An 18,072-nucleotide genomic window follows, 5' to 3' on the forward strand; every position below is an offset into this window, starting at 1 on the left:
TGGGCAGGTGCCCTCGGGCTGCAGTGCCCTGCTTCTGGCAAGGCGTGCGGAGCATCACCTGCCAGGGGCCCCGTGCCGGCGGTGGGATGGTGTGGGGTGAGGTGGGAGGAAGGCTGAGCAGACTGAGCGGGCTGGCAGGGAAGGCCCGTCTCCAGCCTCTGCCCGAGTAGAGGCCCGTTCCAGACAGCACCGACTCCGTCACCCCAGACTCGTCCTGTCCCAGACCCAGGGAGCCCCTGAAGAGGGCAGTGATCCTGTGCCTCAGGAAACGTGATCCCTTGCTTGGCCCGTGAATCTTTCATCAGCAGATTAAAAATTGAAGCCGTGCTGTCCCCTGTCCCCTGGGAGGACAGAGGAAGGGAGCAGCTCCGTTTCAGGCTGGTTTGTGAATTTTTCTCGATAATGGAGTCGTGTCAATTAGAAAATGACATTGCTGCTTAAAATGTCATTCTGTGGCCCTCTTTAATTAAGACTGAGATGTGGTGACCAATCTGCTGCCGAGAATGAGTCTTTAACCCTCTGAATGAGAGGTGCACGCTGGGGGGTTTGTCCAGCGGGTACGCCGGGCCCAGAGCTGACGGGGCTGGCCCAGGCGGGTGGGTGGAGATATGCTGCAGCGGCAGGGCCTGGGTGGCTCCTTGGTGCTCAGGGGCTCAGGGGACTGTTGGGCGTGCCTGGCTCTGGTGCCATGCGTTGGAGTGTCCGAGGGGAGCACGGTCACCCAGCAGCTGGAGGCAGAGGGTCCCAGAGGACAGGCAGAGCTCGGATGCTACAGAGGGAGGAGTGCTAGACTTGGGGTGAGCCCAGGACGGCGCGCCTTGGAGATGATGGCGCTGGAGAGAGGAGAGGAGAGGCCGAGCCTCGTGGGCCTTGGGGTAGCCCGTACTGTGATGGTACACGGGAAACCCTGGGCAGGGCGTGCTGGGGTGGAGGACAGGGGCCAGGGAGGTGGGGTGTCTGGCCAGCCCCTGGGGTCTGACAGGTGAGGACTGGAAAGAGCTGCATCCGGCCCTGGGCGTGCGGGCGCTGGGATAGACGAGTGGCCGGACTTCCCTGCAGTGAGCAGGGGCCCTGTTCCAGGCCCCAGATGGCTGGCACAAGGCCTGACAGGGATGCCCCTGCCCAGCAGTGTGCCGTGGCCGCTGGCCAAGGTGCAGCCCTGGGGCTCAGCGTCTGGACCTCCCGCCTCCAGTGCTGGACTGTCGCTCTTGTTTTCTTTTGGTGGGGCCCGAGGCTGCCCGGGCTCCGTCCTGCCTGTGAGCTCTGGGGCTTGCTTAGCTTGGGGTGTCAGCTTCCCCCAGAAATGAAGCAGGATGTGCGTGTTCCCAGACTGGCTGATGGGGTGTCCCTGGCCGGGGCCGAGGTGCTGAGGGGCCGGGTGTGGTGGCTTGTTCCCAGGGTCCTGTTGGGGGAGCGCATGGTCTAGCTAGCCAGAGGGACCTAGCTCTTTGGGGACGCCAAGGACTAGCTGGCTTTTCTCTGGGGTGGAGGTGGGGACAGTCAGCTGGAAGTGCTTTGGGGACATTGGCTCTTTCTCTCTGCTCCCTTGGCATGAGGAAGCTGGTCCTCAGTCCTGTTTCCCCTCGGGGATGCTCAGCACTCCCTGGTATCTGCTCAGAGGGGCAGGCTGGTATGGAGGCTGGGTGGGTGCTTGTGGGGTGCAGGCTAGGGGATGAGCTTCGTAGTGCCTGGAGAGTGGGGATGCAGGGTCCCCCTCTAGAACTGGGACGACGGCGCCAGTGTGACTGGGAGGAGCAGGCCCGCCATTGGGGGTTCCAGGGCTCGAGGAAAAGCCAGACTTAACTTTGAAGTGAGCGAAGGCTGAAGGGAGCCTCTGCTGGGGAGGGACGCATTTATTTTCCTAAATGAACTTGAAGGGCTGCTGGAGTCCTGCTCCCGAGCCTCCTGGAGGTGGAATTTCTGAGGCCCCTGATTATGGGGGCCTCTGGTCAGCATGGTGTGCAGAGGGCTCCGGTGGCCTGGGCTGTGTGTACCTCTGTGCCCACGTGCCACTCTCCTGTGCACGTGAGAATGCTTGCCTGGCACCTCGCTGCTTTTAGGAGCATCGTCTCTAGAGCTGCTTCGTGCCCGTGTGTCCTGTGTGCCCGGCTGGGCCCCTGGGACCACCCGCATGGGGTCTGTGTAGCCCCTCCTTCCCCGGGCCAGGAAGGCTGCGGAGCCTGGCAGGGGGCAGGAGGGGTCACCCCCGGTGCCTTTGGGCCGGACTTTTCCTTGATGCAGGTGATGTACCCGCCTGTAGGGCCGTGCTGTCTGATTTGTGTCTGTCCTCTCCTTAATGACATCGGCAGGATTCGGACAGCTCCAGACACCTGTGGGCCCTGCCAAGGGTGAGTGGAAAGTCCCCTCTGCATGTGGGGAACGTGCCCCACTGTGCTGTGGGATCAGGGCTGTGGCCCAGTGTGCCTGGGGCCTGTTTGCTGGGGCAGGGGGACCCCTGGTCCCTGGGGACAGCTGGTGGAGACAAGGGCTCAGCACCGCCTCCTGCTGGCATACTGTGGTTAGGAGGGCCACACCTGGGAAAGCAGAGCCTGCTCCCTGCACACGCCTGTTGTGACTGTGGCTCGAGGTCTGAGCCGCGGTGCGTGGGGCCGCTGTGGCCATCCTGGTGGCTCCCGTGGTCTTGCACGCAGAGCTGTGGCGCCTCTGTCCTCGCCACAGCACCTGTGGAACCTCCAGACGGTGCTGCAGCTGGCCTCTCTTCTCGAATGGCCTTGGTGTGAGACCTGTGTACCCGTCCAGGGGGAAGAGTGGATGCACCCGGGTCCACTGTGCTGTCTGGCTCAGGGGTTCTCCTCTGATGCCCGTTAGGGTCACCCGAGGGGCTTCTCACCCCTGGTACCCAGGCCCCAGTCCAGGCTGGCAGGCAGATCAGCAGCCCTGGGAGGGGCCTTGGCGCAGGGTCTTAGTGGCTCCTGGGGTTCTGCTGTGCCCTTGCTGTCCAGCTCATTTGCAGGTGTGCAGGTGTGCAGGTGTGCAGGTGGGCTCACACAGCCTCCTGTGAGGCTCAGCTCTTTAGAAATGCTGCTGCTGCGCAGAGTCCGGGCCTGGGGCAGACCTGCCTCCACACAGCTGGGGCCATGCCTGAGTCCCCAAGTTGCTGATTGGTTGTTCCCTGTCCCGTGGACCCATGCCCTGTTGACCTGGTCTGGGAGTGAGCACCTGCAGGCTTTGACCTCAAGGTGAGCATGGGGATGGAGGGGCAGAGAGGCCACTGGGAAGTCTGAGTTGGAATCAGGAGCCTGGCCTGGAGTTCTGGGGTGTCTGGACCAGGACACTGTGGAGTGGGGGCTCCATTCTAGAGGTTTGGGCCGAGGTTCGGGAAGCTCGTATGTCCCTCTTGCCAAGCTCGTGGTGGCCTTTGGGGTGCAGGGCCAGATACCTGCAGGCTCAGGTATCTGGGATCTCTGGGGTCCAGCTCTACAAGCTGCACCCTGTGGGCCAGGACCTGCGTGGCATCCCTGCATCCCAGATCCCCAGCCGGGGCAGGTGCACCTGCAGTGGGCTTGTACCTCACAGAACCCCCTCACGAGGGTCAGGGAGGCATCGGGCACCCCAGCCCTCCCAGCCTCAGTGTCTTGCTGTGCTCTGTGGAGAGCTGGGGTGATGGAGGTGAATCCCAAGGTGCTCACCTGGCTCGGCCAGCCCCTGAGTAGCTGGTTGTCATTTTTGTTACTTGGGCTTGACTTTGCAGGGTGGACAGGGAAGAGGCACAGGCCTGGGATCTGGGGGCAGTGGAGCCCAAAGGGGAGGGCTGGTGGCTGCCCATGAGCAGAGGCTCTCGAAGCTGCTCTCTGCAGCCAGGACTGGGACACAGGGACTGGTGGACCCAGGGGCTGCTGGACCCTGCCGAGAGTGGCGGCCTGTGCCCACGCCTTCAGAGTGCTGCAGCCCTAAAGCAGGTCCCTACTACACCGCAAGGCAGGTAAGGACCCGGCTGACTGTTGTGCGACCTGCTCGGCAGGGGAGCCCCCACCCCACTCGCCCTGCCCTGGAGTCTGCGGTTTTTGGAAAGCTTCCTGGCACTGAGCCCCAGCTCCCAGCTGAGCAGAGACTTGGAGCAGGCGGTGTGTGGGGGTCTACTCCCAGGTGTCAGGCCCGGGGAGGGGCCGCTCTAGGGTTGGGGCGCTGCCTGCCCTGAGCGGTGGCTGGGTCTGGGGTGTGTGTGTACACACGAGCAAGGGGGCGGCGGGGGACACCGTCCCTGTGGGAACCTGGCTCAGGCCTGGCTCAGGCAGCCTCCTTGCCCTGGTGACCTGGAAAAGCAGGATCCCTGCTGCCCTGCCTTGGCCGCCCCACCTTCCTGGCTTTCCAGCCCCACCCCATGGGGCAGGGGACTGTGACAGGCCCTTGGGGGTGACCCTCAGGGGGAGACTTGGTTACTCACCAGTAAACTGGGGAGAAGGGAGTCACTACCTCCTTGGGGTTTGGCTAGGTGGAAAGTCACTGGCTTGCTCACCTGAACACACCTGGGGCCTGGCAGTGGCCTGGGTGGGGAGTGAGTGCTGGCTAGACCAAGAAGCGAGCCTGCACTGCTGGAGCCCCTTCTGTGTGCCCAGAGGCTGCACAGCTGGGGGCTCTGCTGGCTGACATAGGAGGCTGGGGAGAGCTGGCACTTTGCCCAAACCATGTCCACCCAGGGCCTTGATGGCCCCCTCCAGTGAGCGCCTACTGTATGCGGGCCTCTGTGAGGTCCCACCCATTGGAATGGCTCCTGAATTAGAGGTCCTAGGGCAGTGTTCAGAGGGGACGGGCTTTCTCGTCCTCGGCCTGCTGGTGGCACGCATGCCCTCCTGGGGCTGGGAGAGGGTGGCTTTCCCAGGTGTGGGCCTCCACCCTGCTGGCCTTGCCCTGCCTGGGGGCCCGCTCAGCCACCACCCTAGATGCTGTGATAGGATGTCTCCTGGGTCTTCTCACCCTGCCTCCCTCCCAGCCCCAGATCCCCTGAGCCCAGCCCAGCCCAGCACAGCACCCCCAGGAAGCAGAGGCCCCTGAGCAGGGCCGGAGGCAGGAGGCTTAGCCAGGGCGGAAGCAAAGCAAAGTGAAGCAAAGCAAAACAAAGCCAGGCCACGCCCCCAAGCCCACCCAGCCCACGCCCGCCCCTTATCGAGTCTGCAGGGCCTGTCGCAATCACCTGCTCCGTGTGGTTGAGAAATGTGATGAGCAGATAGTCTCCCGGCGCTGCGTGTCTGGGCGGTCGGACAGGTTTGGTTCCTGCCCGGAGGGAGCCAGAGCCCTTCCAGAACCAGGAGCAGAAACCTGGCCAGAGTTCACTGCCCAGCGAGCCTGCGGCCCGGCAGCCTCTGCCTGCGGCCGGGCGCCTGGCAGGCTCTTCGGAAGGGGGCTCGCAGGGCTGGGTCCTGGGGCTCCTCCTGTGGCTGTGCAGTCGGGCGCTCCCCCGGCCTCAGTTTCTCGGTCCTGCCCAGGGAGCGGTAGTGAGCTACAAGGACTGTCCACACATACCCGTGGAGGACCACCATTGGGGCTATCAGGACATAGGCCCGAGTCGCAGGCCAAGGGGTCAGTATGTGGACAGTCAGTCCCAAGCAGAAAGGGCGGCCCTTAGGTAGGAATCGGCCTCCCTACCTAACCAGAGATCTGGTGCTGTTCCCCAAACTTTCCAGAACAGGCCGTAAAGCCAGAAGTAAGCAGGAAGGGCCGCCCGTGGGGTAGAGCCCGAGCTCTTAGAAAATTGATGAGGCCCTAGCTCTTCTCAGTTTTTCTGTGACAGCCTATGACCTGTCCTGTCCTGGGATGAGACTGTGGGGCCGTCTGAGGCAGATCCCTGGAAGAGAGAGGTGGCCCACCTGCCCATGGCACCCCGTGGAACATAGGAGGTGCAGGGCTTGGGCTGTGGGTGGACACTGGCATCCTTCTGGGGTCTGGGTGCAGTTGGAGTGAAGGGACGCCCAGGTGTTTTCAGACAGGCCCTCATGGCCTGCCCTCCAGAGGCTGGGAGGCTGGAGGCCACTGAGCACGCCAGGAAGGAGCAAGGTGGGAGCCCCTCTCCAGGTCAGAGCCGAGACGGCCAGTTCCACCTGCTCAGCCCTGGCATCTGCACCTGCAGAGAGCATCCTAATGGCCGGGAACTGGGCACCAGCCAGTCGGGCTGTTGCTGGCCACTCTGAGGCTGGGTGGTGGGTGAGGTGGGTGGGTGAGGGTGACACAGGGTGTGGTCAGCTGCAGCCCACGCAGAAGGCCTCCCTAACCTGGGGTGGGACAGTCGAGAGCTGAGGTGGCAGCTCCCAGAAGCCCTGCGTGGGGTCTGGACTTGCCCTGTGGTGCTGGGGAGCCATGGAGGGCTCTTCTCGGAGGGACCATTCCCGAGTTCTCCAGGCCCTGGCATCCTGCTTCTCAGGCTTCCATTTGGGTGCTTTCCCAACAGGGCAGCACTGACCAGGTCCTCCCTCCATTGTCCCTGGATGTCATCAGTGCTGGGCAGGACTGCCAGAGGCAGGCGGCCCTGGCTGAGTCTCCACAGAGGTGGCTGGGGGGCACCTGTGTGTGTGAGGGCAAGTGACCACCAGGGCAGGCTGTGAAGGCCATGGCCAGAGGTCCCAGTGTGCCCCTAGAGATGGAGAGGGGCAGGTGGAGCCCCCAGTGGGGATTGGCTGGGGGTGGGGCTCAAAGCTCACGAGGTGGGAGGTCTTCCTTTAAGCTGTGTGCCCCCCCATTTCTTGCCCATCTGGGGGGAGGCTCGGCAGGTACAGCGAACATTTGTTGAGTGTTCCTGGGTAGCTGCCATGTGGCGGTGGGGCAGGAGGCACTCAGGGCGGGGAGAGGCTCAGGCGCAGCGGGAGCGGGTGGAGGGCGCAGACCTAGCTGCTCGGCACGGAACCTGGCGGGCCCAGGCATTCTGCAGGGCCGGGGTCCACCGTGCGCCCCTGGTCGGCCTCTGCTCTGCCGTGCAGCTGGGGAGACTGAGGCAGTGCAGGAATCCTGCGGGTGGGCTCCTGAGGCGCTCCTGGTGACTCTGAGGCTTTGGAGAGCACCTTGTCTACAGTAAGGTGTGCCGCCGTGGCTGCCTTCTCTCCCGCCTGGCGTCCCCGTCTGCATCCCCGGCCTTCCCAGGGCTCCCCGGCTTCCCCTGCCCTGCTTCTGGCCTTCTCGGGGGGCCGTCACAGTCTTGTCTGTCCAGAGGGGGAGGGTGCTGGGCTGGGGACCCTGGAGAGGGCAGCTGGCTACTCTCCTGAATTAGTGGGCCTAGATTGTGTTTTCCTAGACTGGTAGAGAAAGACCCTCACTCACTGTTGAGTAAATAATAAAATCCCAGGAGCTACTTGGGTCTCGCCTGTGCCCAGACAGGGGCAATGTGCTCTGGAGTCAGAATGAGCCATGGCAGGGCCTGATGGGGCGGCTGTGGGCTCTTGCAGACCCCGTCCTGCCCTGGGGGAGCCCCTTGTGAAGGTCCTTGGCACTGGCCCAGGCCCCCCTACCCTTTTCTCTGTGGGCCTTGCTCCTCATCTCTCTGTACTGGACAACCTCGTGGCTCTGGGCAGACCTGGCTCTCCTTACCCCATGGAGAGCCAGCAGAAGACCCTAGAGCTGTCTTGAGTCCCCAGGCTGGGACTGTAGGGCTAGGCAGGGAAGCCGGGAGGTCACCTCCGTGTGGGCCTGTGTGCTTCTCAAGCAGGTGGCCCTGTCCTGGCAGAGGCAGGCACACTGGCTGTGTGCCTCGGCATGTGAGGAGGCACAGGCCAGGGAGCCTAGGTCCTCATCCAGGCCCTGCTTTTACACCATCTTGCTTGGGATAACCCAGGGTCCCTGGCCAGGACCTTGGAGCTACCAGCTGCTCGGGTGGCTTAGCCTGAGCCTGGGGTGCTGGGCCGGGTGTCTGACAACGAGGCTGTACTCCTGAGCCGGTGACCTGGCTGCAGATTCTTGGGCAGGACAGAGTGGGCAGGAAGCAGTTGTTCCTTTCTGGCTCCCACCCTGCTGGGCACAGGACGCACTGTCTTCCAGGTGGGGGGAGTCCTGGATTCGAATTCCTGCTCCACGGTGCTGATCGTGTGACCTCAGGCAAGGTGTGTCCCCTCCCAGAGCCTTGGTCTCCCCTTCTGGAGGGTTCCTCTTCGAGTGCGGGTGGTCAGCTCCAGGCCCCCATCCATCGCCCTTGGGCCAGTTGAAGGTTCTTTGAAACAGGTGCTCCTGGACCTGGAGGCCCCGACTGCGCTGCCTGGGTCCTTCTCTGGGGTGGTTGAGAAAGGAGTCTGACTGGAATCCCGAGAGGGGGTGCCCCCAGGCAGGCCAAGGTCTCAGGAGGTCATGTGGGCTGGAGAGTGGACCCCGGCTGAAGCTGGGGTGAGCCGGGTGGGTGCTAATCCCTCAGGTGGGCAGAGCCCACTGAGGCCTGCCCATGTGCCAGTGTAGGGTGGGGGTACAGGGGTCCCAAACCCTGGATGAACCCCACCTTTCTCCTGCCCAAGGCCTGAGAGCCCCTAAATAGTTGGGCAAGCCAGGAGGAAGGGGGTGCTTCAGTGGGGCCTCCCTCTGGGGCAGTGTCCCCTACCTGCCTGGCTGGTGGCTGCCCTGAATGGGCAGGTCCTGCTCTTCACCTCTGCTCGGAACTTCACCCGTGGGAGAATCCTCCTTTGCCCAAGTCAGGTTGGACTTTCCCACCTGCCCTGCCGTCTGACTCATCAGGTTAAGACTGAGCATTTTGCTAATTCACTCAGCAACTGCCCAATTCTGGAACCTGAATTTCTCCAGGTCCTGTTGTGAGTCCCAGAGCCAGAAGGGAACTTGGAGATCCTTTCTAATACTCTCACTTCTCAGCGAACGGAGGCCTCCCGTGCAGGAGAGCCCACGGGCCCCGGTCTCCCTAGACGGCACCTGAGTCCCCTGCCCTGGTGCGCCAGGGGTCATCTCACACAGGCAGGTGGCTGAGGGCCTGCCTGGCTCCGCTGTGCTGATGCTGCTCTCTGTTCTCCTGCTGGGGGTCCACCTCGGCCAGTGTCCTGGTGACTGGGACAGGGACAGTGACCTCGGAGGACTCTGGATGACCCTTGTTGGGGAGCAAGGTGTGTCTTCTAGGTTGCCCTCAACCTGCCCAGGTGCTCAGGCAGAGGGGAAGATTCCAGAGGACTCAAAGTGGGTGCTGTGGTTTTCCTTTGGATCTGGCCCAAGTAAGGCATTCCTCTTAGAGCGGGGACAGCAGTACTTTGACCCCTGTAGTGCCCACAGTGCCCAGATGTCCAAGTGGGCCCTCAGTCCCTGGCACCCTCCTGGCATGCTTTGGAGACTGCCCGCTGGAGTTGGCTGAGCCATGCTGGAGGGGCTGTGGCTTTGGCCTCCTGGCCACCCTGCCTCCAGCTGCTGTCTGGGGCTGTCTGGGCAGCCTGCAGTGCCCTCAGCCCACCTGCAGCCTGTGGCGGTCAGGAGGGGCGGGGCCCAGGGGGTGTGTTTGTCCAGGGCCCTGTGGGTGGCCTTCTGTGGCTCCCCTGGCCCCTGGAGTAGCCCCTGCCCCCAAGGGTCACACGTGGGCAGCTCCTCTGCTGACTGACCCTCCCTGGGGCGCTGCCCCCCAGGTGGCAGGGGCATCCTTAGAGCATGCCTGTCATCAGCCTTCATGCCCCAAGCCCCCGCTGTGCCTCTGAGGGGTCCGGAGCTAGTGCAGTTGGGGCTTGGGGGACTCCTGAAGCAAGTACCCAGGGCACTCCGTGGCTCGGGGCCTGCCCTGGAGGCTGCACCCTGGGCACAGTGTTGGCAGTGGGCCAGGCATGGAGCTGACCTTGAGCTGCTCTGGTCCTGCCCTGCTTGAAAGGCCTGGGGCACACGCTGCTGTCCTAGCAGGGTCGACCAGGGCCCTGCAGGGAGCGAGCCCGGGGTCCACGCTGGAACCTGGCCCTCCCTCCTCTGCTTTCTGTGTCCGACTGTGCCTGGGTGAATGCCTGGTGGCCAGGCCAGGCCGGCTGGTCGGTCAGAGCCGGAGGGGGCTGCACGCCAGGCCTGCGTGTTGCATTGGCCCTCGCGTCCACCCTCAGCAGCTGCCCTGGGCTCCGCGGTCCATTCTGGTGAATCGTCTCTGTGGTTAGTCAGGGGCCTGGGGAAGGTCTGCAGAGCTGGCGCCCCTTCCTCTCACCCTGTCTTTTAGACAGGAGCTTGGGAAAACCCGTCTGTTCCAGCTGCTAGGGAGGCTGGGCCAGGAGAACCGTGAGTTCAAGGACAGCCTGGGCAACATAGTAAGACTTCCTCTCAAGAAGCAGCAGCACCGCGGAGGTGAGGGCAGCAGGTTCAGCTCCGCGGGGAGTGGCACTCTCGTCTCGCCTCTTCTCCCCACGATGGGCTCTTCCGGGGACCACTGTGTCCCTGGTGATGGGCGTAACCCAGGAAGTGGCCACCGGCCAGTGGGTGGTGGAGACGTCACTCTGTCCTCTCCCAGCCTGGTGGGCGGCAGGGCTGTTGGGGCTTCAGAAGTGCCTCCCTCCGTCCCTGGTGCCCTCCTTGTGTGAGGGGAGAGGCGAGGAGGTGCTCACTTAATCGGCTCGTTTCCTACCTTGCTGGTCCCTGTCTGAGAACAGCCCTGGGGGCCTGGCGTGGACCTGGGTGAGCCTGAGCCGTGGGGCTCCCCGCCCTCCTCCACAGGGTAGCGTGTGCCAGGCCTGGCTGGCGACGCCATCCTCCAGGAAGGACCGATGTTGCACGTGGCAAGGCTTCGGTGACGACAGCCGTGCCTGCCCGTGTCCCACCCTGGACTGGCCTGGCTGGCCTGGTACTGCAGACCTGCTGGGGTGTGGGTTTGGGCAGTGCCCCATCCAGGCTGGCCTGGCCAGGTAGGGGCCAGGGTCAGCAGCCGTGGGGTCCTCCAGGAGCTGGGGGAGACCCTCTGGGGCAGGCACAGCCCTGCCTTTGTTGTCCCCAGCTGGGTTCTTCGTGTTGGCTGGTGCCCGGGCCCTGGCCGTGGCCCTGACTTTATAAGTGTCATAGACTGAGATCGCAGATCCTCTTGCATGTGTGGAAACTGGGACTGGAGAGGGTGGTGCCTTGTCCAGGGTCACCCAGCGAGGGAGAAGCAGGCCCACAGCGTCTGACCAGTGTTTTCCGTGGCAAAGACTGAGGCCTTGGGTGGGACTCTGCCTGGGTGCCGGTGTTGGCGGGAGGCGGTGGGCGCGCTCTGGGCCCACTGCACACCTGAACTCAGGACAACTCCACGTGCGTGGCCCCTGGAGTCTGCTCTGCAGTTCCCGCTTGGCAGGTGAGAGTGCGGCTCAGGGCACACCCCAGCCACAGCTGGACAGTGGTCCCCTCGCCCCGCTGGCTGTTTCTGTGGGGCAGCAGTAGGTGCCTGGGTGGGTGGGCCACATTGTGCTGCTGGGCCTCCGCATGCCCGGAGTGGGCCTGCCCTGCCCGGGCTGGGTGGGGTTCACAAGGGCAGCTGCACACGGGAGGGGCTCTGGGACGTGTCCAGGGGAGAGCTCAGCGTTCCAGGCTCACCTGTGGGCTTGCACACGTGCCTCCGTGTGGCCCGGGGACCCCAGTGTGACTGGCGGGCCCCCTGCTCTTCCTGCTGGCCTTAGCCCTTGTGGGCCAGAGGGGCTGGGGCTGTGCTGGGCCTAGGGGCTTGGTAGGGGCCTGTCTCCGGCCCACGCTACTGTTGATGGACTGGGGCCCCAGCTTCCCCTCAGAGGGCTTGGGAGAGGATGGGGGGGTGAACATTACGTCTGTTCTTGGTGGGCTTAAAACCCAGACCAGGGGCAACTCCGAGTGGCTGGGCAGAGTCAAGGCGGTCAGTCAGTGAGGGTCCCTCCTGGATGGGGAGATGTGCGGGACCCTCCAAGCCCACTCCTTCATGCGCATGCCTGCCTTGGGGAGGTCCCGTGCCAGGGGCTTGGTGGGCAGGCACAGAGGCCCAGCCGCAGGGCTGCGTAGGGCTGGGGGTGGTTCCCCTGCAGCAGTGGGCCAGGGGAGTCTTGGGCTGTTGGGTGGAGTGCTGTCTAGCAGCCAACTGCACTGCTCCCCTCCCTGCCTGGGGCTGGGGGCTGGCATTTCGTCAGCATCTCTCAGACCAGCCCCCAGTGCCTCAGTGACAACTGGGGAGAGCCGCTGCCTCTGGGGACGGAGAGAAGCTGGGCCCACACTCTAGGGTCTGTCCAGGCTTGCTGACTGTGGGACTCGGGGTGGCTCAGCCCCGTGCCGCCGGGTGGTCTGCACGCTGAGGAGGAGCCTCTTCCTCTGCTGCCGCACCGGCCACCGCTCCCGGTCTAGCAGGCCTTGGCAGGGGCTCAGGAATCCACGTGATCCGCCTTCGCAGCTTCCTCAGCAGGGTGCTGGCTGCTCCCGGCTGCTCCCGTCTCCCCAGCCACATCTGGAACCTGTTCCATCATTACATCAGTGTTGGTGGCAGTGGCCCGAGGTGGGCTCCTCGCAGGAGTGGATGGGGCCCCATTCCCAGCACCACTGGCAGCCACCCCTGCCCTGGGCCCGTCCCCATGAGTAGGACAAGGCAGGCAGGGCCAGCCTGTCAGGGCCCGGGGTGGGGGCTGGGTGGAAGGAAGCACCGGGCCTCCTGGTGCTGAGCGGGTGGAGCTGGAGAAGCCATCTCCGCAGCCTGCGTTTCCTGCTTTCAGCAGCCGAGCCCAGAAGTGTGGTGTTGGTGGGGAGGGTCCAGGAGCTATCTGCAAAAGGCCTTCCTTTTCCTTCTGCTGCCGTTGGCCAAGTGGAAGCCCCCAAATAGCTTACAGTCACCCCAAAGTTCCAGGTGCCCAGGGCCTGGAGTCTGGGCGCCTTGTAGAAGTCGGGGTTTCACCGTGCACTGCGGTGGAAGGGCCATGGCGCGTTGAGTTCCGGTCCCTCCGACTCCCACGGGAGGGCGTTGGCGGTTCACAGGTCTGCCGTACCTCGTGGCAGCTCTCAGCCTTTGCCCAGGACGAGGCCCATTGTTTGATCGGCTGATTGATTAGCTACGATTCACATAGAATATTCACTGTTAGGTGAATTCAGTGGTTTTTACTGTATTCATGAGCTGGTACGGTGACCAGCAAAACCAGTCTTGGCATTTGGGATTGTTTCCATCAGTCCCAGGAAGAAACCCCATGTCCACCATCAGTCATTCCCTGCCCTGCCTGACCTTGGCCATCCTTGTTTTTCAGCTCTGTCCACCTGCTGTCCCACGTTTGTGATTTGACTTGATCTTCAGGGCACTGAACAGGTGGGCCTCTCACTGCCACGTGGTGCCCAGCAGGAAGCTGGAAAGCACCCCTCCATGTTTATCCTGTGCCCCGACACAGCCCTGACCCAGAGGCTGCTTTGTGTCCTGCAGTGTGGCAACTCTGTGTTATAGGTGGGGAAGCCGAGCTGTCATGAAATCAGCCCCTTGGAGATGGGATCTGAACCCAGGCAGACTCAGCCTCTGCCAGTGGCCACAGCCAGGAGGGCTGGCGGCCTTTCCTCCTGGGGCCTTGCGGTATGCTGCCTCTCAGGCTTTGGGCTGCCCCTGCACGAGGGCGGGCAGCACACTGGCACCCTTCCAGAGGCATGGAGACTCCTCTGCACCTGCAGCTCTCCTTTGGGTGGGGAGTGTTGGGGACAGTGCCCCAGGTGCCTGGCTGCTCCTTGCTCCTTCTCCAGGTCCCTGTCCTCCTCCAGCCTGCCCGACCTGTCTCCTGGTACAACTTGGCAGTGACTTTGGCTGACCCTGCAGCACTGCTCTCCAAGCTCCCAGAGCTCCTTGCTGCAGATCCTGGTGGGGTCCCTCCTGCGCACTATGCCTCCAGGTTTTAGGCCAGTGCAGCTGCCCTGCGTGGAGGTGCCAGCTTACATAGCGGGGGCTGCCGGCTGGGACTGCCCAGCTTGCCAGGGAGCTTGGCTGCAGTGGGCAGGGCTGTGGGTCTCCTGAGCCACTCTTGGAGAGACTTCTGCCTTCTGCAGCGGAGGGAAAAGGGCTTCCCAGCAGGGCCAAGGGGACCTGCACTCCCCAGTCACTTCATTCCCTGTCTGGAACGGCTGGTGTCATGCTACCTGCCATCCCTGGAGAAGTCTCTGCCCAGTGAGGGAAGACGGCCCTGCTCACTCCCTGACGGACACTTCCTGTTGCCTCAGGTCCCCTTGAGGAGGGGCCAGCTCTGCGAGCCTGAGGTCCCCTTCGGGAAGGCTGGGTGCTCTGCTCTGGCTTCCCTGTGGGGTCTGGTGGGGTCTCCCTCCTGGGCAGATGGCCCCTGACGCTGGGCCTCCCTTCAGTGCAGTGAAGGTGCCCACCCCGTCGGGCAGCAGAAGATTCCAGAGAGCCAGAGCAAGAAAGGAGGCGTGAGAACCCTTGTGTGTGTGAGGTGGCGGTCCCCCACCCTGTGAGGAGCTCTTGGGCCCAAACACCTGGTCCCTGTGAGCCCCCTGTAGCTCCAGCCTCATGGGCCCTGGGTTTGGGCCTCGTAGGCCGGGGTTCCAGGTCCAGCCCCATTCTGCTGTGTCCCTCACTGACTGACTGACCTTGGGAAAGTCCCTTCCATTCTGGGGCCAAGCAGGGGCACCTGCCCTGAAGCTCCACGTGCCCTACCTGCAGCCTTGTGTTTTGAGGTGAAGTGGGTGTGAGGATAGTGCTGGGCTGGATGCCCCTCCTCGTTCCGGGCCCCCCGCAGCCCTGGGACCTGTGGCGCTCTGTGGCCCCCCGCAGCCCTGGGCTTGCAGCCCCGCCGCCAGCGGCACAGAGCCACAAGCAGGTGTTCTCGGGCCCCCGGTGCCCTCGCTGGGCGGGAAGCTGCAGTGTGGTGTGAGGGTCGTTACCCAGTTCCCTGGGGTGCCGTGCAGTTGGTCCCGTGGGGGAGGTCTGAGAACCCCAGAAGGGTGTGTGGTGAGCCATGGTGGCTGAGCTGGGCTGGTACCTGCGAGCTGCTCCCTCCGCACACGGGCCTCCTGCCCGGCCGCTGCTCTCAGTCCTGGGTCTCAGCCAGGCCTCCCCTGGCCTCTGTGCCCTGACTGACCCTCCCGCTCTTGGGGCCTTGCTGGTTGACTCTGTCTCCTTGTTGGGGCATCACCGTCCCGGTCTCCGCTGTGTCCCCAGGTCTTGTTTGATGGAGGGCTCGCAGTTGAGTTGGAGGCGCTGCGTTTGAGTCTCCCCCCAGCACGGTGCTGTGGCCTTCGGGGTTTCAGAACGGGTCACAATATGACCCTCTCAGCCATCCTTCCTGGTTACGCCCAAGCTGTCCCTGAGAGTCAGCCGCGAGCCAGTTGGGCATGGTGGTGGATACTAGGGGCTGGGGACTCCTGGACAGAGGTGCTCGCCAGGAGCCCACTGTGTGGCTGGCCCCCTGGGTAAGCCAGGGGCTGGCAGAGCCTCATCTGGGGGCCTGAGTACAGCTGAGCACAGAGCCCCCAGGCCCTGGGGGCACGGCGTTGCCAACAGCGGGGTGCTGCTGTCATCAGGAGACGGGTGGTCAGCGGGGAGAGGGCTGCCTCCTCTCACTTGGCCCTCCTGGGGACACCTCCCCAGGGACACCTCCCGAGGAGAGCTGCGGCTGGAGGGCCTGCGGAAGAGGCCTGGGAAGAGGTCAGCCTGAGCCGGGGAGCCTGCTGAGGGTGCGGTGTGGGGTGGGGCCTGCTGCTGCGTCAGCTGGGTGGTGGGGTCCTGGGCTGGCAGGCAGATGGGCAGCCCGCATGCCCAGGACACACGGTGGACAGCACTCCGACAGGGATCTACACCCACGTCGATGCCACCTGCCGCCCACCCCCTGACAGAAGGCCTCTCCCTGCTGGGCGAGGGGCTGGACTGGGGGCTGGGAGGAGTCCCCTGACCTCCTTGGACCTTTTCCTTGTTGTGTGGTGGGCCTACTGTGAGGGCTTGGAGTGCCCTGGAGTGGCAGCTGGGCTACTTTTGCACAGAATTTGCCGAAGTCCTGTGGACTGCGTGGCCTGGGGCAGCCCTGCCTGGGGCCTGGGGCGGCCGCCATGCCCTGGAGACAGTGCGGCAGAGGTTCCTCGGCCTTGGCTTAGGGCTGCCCTGGGCAGCAAACTCCCAGAGTGCTCCGAGGAGGCCCAGACTGCCCGACATGGGCTCTTTCTGGTGTGTGGTCTCCCCTGAGCCCTGCTCCTGGCAGGTGGGCAGGGCATCTCCCCCAACCAGGGGGCTGTGCTGGCAGCTGGGAGCAGGGCGTTGGGCTCGCTGGGTCCTCAGCTGGGTGTCAGGTGTGGGGAGCAGGCTTTGGGGTGGTCCTCCTCCCTCGTCTCTGCCCCTCCCCGATGATGAGAGCTCTCCCCCAAGTTGGGGTGGCAGGGGCGGGCAGGGGTACCATGCCTGGCCTGTCTTCCCTGGTGTGGAGGGTGCGTGGCTGGTTCGAGTGGCCGTGGTCCTTCCTGGGCGCTGTGTCCTGTTGAAACCCGTCTGACGCGGCGGTGATGTTGAAATAGGTGCCGAGTTTCCCAACATCCTGCCAGCCTGTCACAGGACTGGGTGTCAGGCGCCAGGGTGCCAGGCCTGCCTGGCCTCCCTCTTGGGGTGCCTGGGCCTTGTTTCCCCGGCCTGAACAGCAGGCGGGCTCCTGCCCCAGCACTGTACACGGGCACCAGCAGAGGTCCTGAGGCCAGGGCAGGGTGGTGTGGCAGGGGCCTGTGATCCTTGGCACTTCCCTGTTTTATGGAGGGGGACGTGAGGCTTGGCCAGGAGGGAGGGTGGGGTGTGACCTCAGAGCCCGTGACTTTCTGAGCAGGAAGGAGTGAGTGACCCAGAGGCAGAGCTGATTCTGAAGAGGGGTACACCACCCGCTGGCGTGGCCAGCCAGGGCTGGCGGGGCCCTTGCAGTACCCGAGTGCTGGAGATGGTGGGATGTGGGGTCTCAGTAGCACCTAGTGGTGTCCCTCTCCCTGTGGCTGGAGGGGCCTGGTGCCTGGAACCGGCCTGTGAGGGGCAGAGGTGTCCAGAGTGTTTGCAGGGTGTGTCTGTCTTCGCCACACTCTAGACACTCCACCGAGAAAGAACCGTGGAGCCTTCCTCTCACCGCACCGTGTGATGCTTTGCATTTGCTGTTTAGGAAACAGAAGCTCAGAGAGGCCTGGTGACTCCTGAGGGTACCCGCTGTTGGGCAGGGGAACCATGTCCAGGTGCTGGACCATGCAGGCCCCGCTTTCCAGGACCCCACACGTCAGAATGTGGTAGGGGTGGCGTATGCACCCTTAGTGGGTCCTGTGCCGTCCTGAGCTGTGTGGCCCCAGCCCAGCAGCCCGCGTAAGCTGCCTGATCTGTGCAGGGTGCAGCACTGGTGGTGGATGTACTGGAATCTGGCACAGAGGGCTCAGGACTGTCCTCCAGCCACGGCGCTGCTGTAACCCAGCAGCCCTGCTGGGTGGGACCCTGGGGTTCTAGGAGCCCTGAGGTCAATCCTTGCCAGACTGTAGCATCTGTCCCTCATCAGCTGGGAGGGGCCCTGGAGGCCGGTTGCTTAGCGAGGAGGAAGCAGGCGCCCAGAGAGGGCGAGGGGCCTGGTCGGGGCACACAGCGCGGTGGCCGCAGGGCCAGGACTGTGAGGAGGGGTGTCAGGAGCATGCTGTCTGGTAAGCTGGCGGCTGTGGTGCCAGGCTGGGGAGAAGAGGGGCAGCAGCAGGAAGACGAAGGCCGCGAAGGGGCTCTTGGCTACCGAGCGCCAGCTGCGTGCTGGGGTCCGCGGCCGGTGGCTGCCTGCCTTCGCAGGCGTGCGGGCTCCTCCCTCACTGCGTCCCAGCAGCCCTGGGGGTTCCGAGGCTTCCTGCCACCCTCCAGGTGTGGACTCTGCAGCCCAGAGAGCTGACGTCACTGCTGGGGTCCTTGGCCAGGAGAGGGGCGGGCCTCTGACCTGGTCTCCTTGGTCCGCCCACCCTCCTGCTGTCAGGGCTGTGAGGCTGGGGCCCTGCTTCCTGCTGCGTCACCACAGGACGGCTCTGGGGGCTCTGGAGGTCACCGTCTCTGCCTGCCCACCTCTGGATGGGTGTCCCTGGCAGGGCCCTGTTTATCTGCCCGGCCCCGGCACAGGCTGGGGAGGGAGGAGAGCAGGTGTCCTGTCAGCGAGCACTGAGCAGTGTGTGCAGGCCACTGTCCATGGGCTCAGTTGGTCCTCACATGGCCAAGGACATGGTCCCATTTCTGAGGACAGGACT

The 18,072-nt window shown here is 64.2% G+C and overlaps 1 protein-coding gene across 3 annotated transcripts in view; it reads left to right on the top strand.

The window, feature by feature from the left end:
• Window positions 1-18,072, top strand: part of Rxra (retinoid X receptor alpha) — a 94,797-nt gene that overhangs the window by 23,366 nt on the left and 53,359 nt on the right. Inside the window, exon 1 of one of the 3 annotated variants that reach the window (XM_047524733.1) lies at window positions 13,143-13,165. The exons of the other annotated variants lie outside the window; for them this stretch is intronic. The gene's annotated coding sequence lies outside the window, so the exon portion shown is untranslated. Of the gene's footprint in view, window positions 1-13,142; window positions 13,166-18,072 lie in introns of those variants that run through there. 3 annotated transcript variants of the gene reach the window in all.

This window comes from Sciurus carolinensis, chromosome 14 (assembly GCF_902686445.1).
Source record: "Sciurus carolinensis chromosome 14, mSciCar1.2, whole genome shotgun sequence".
Classification (NCBI taxonomy): domain Eukaryota; kingdom Metazoa; phylum Chordata; class Mammalia; order Rodentia; family Sciuridae; genus Sciurus; species Sciurus carolinensis.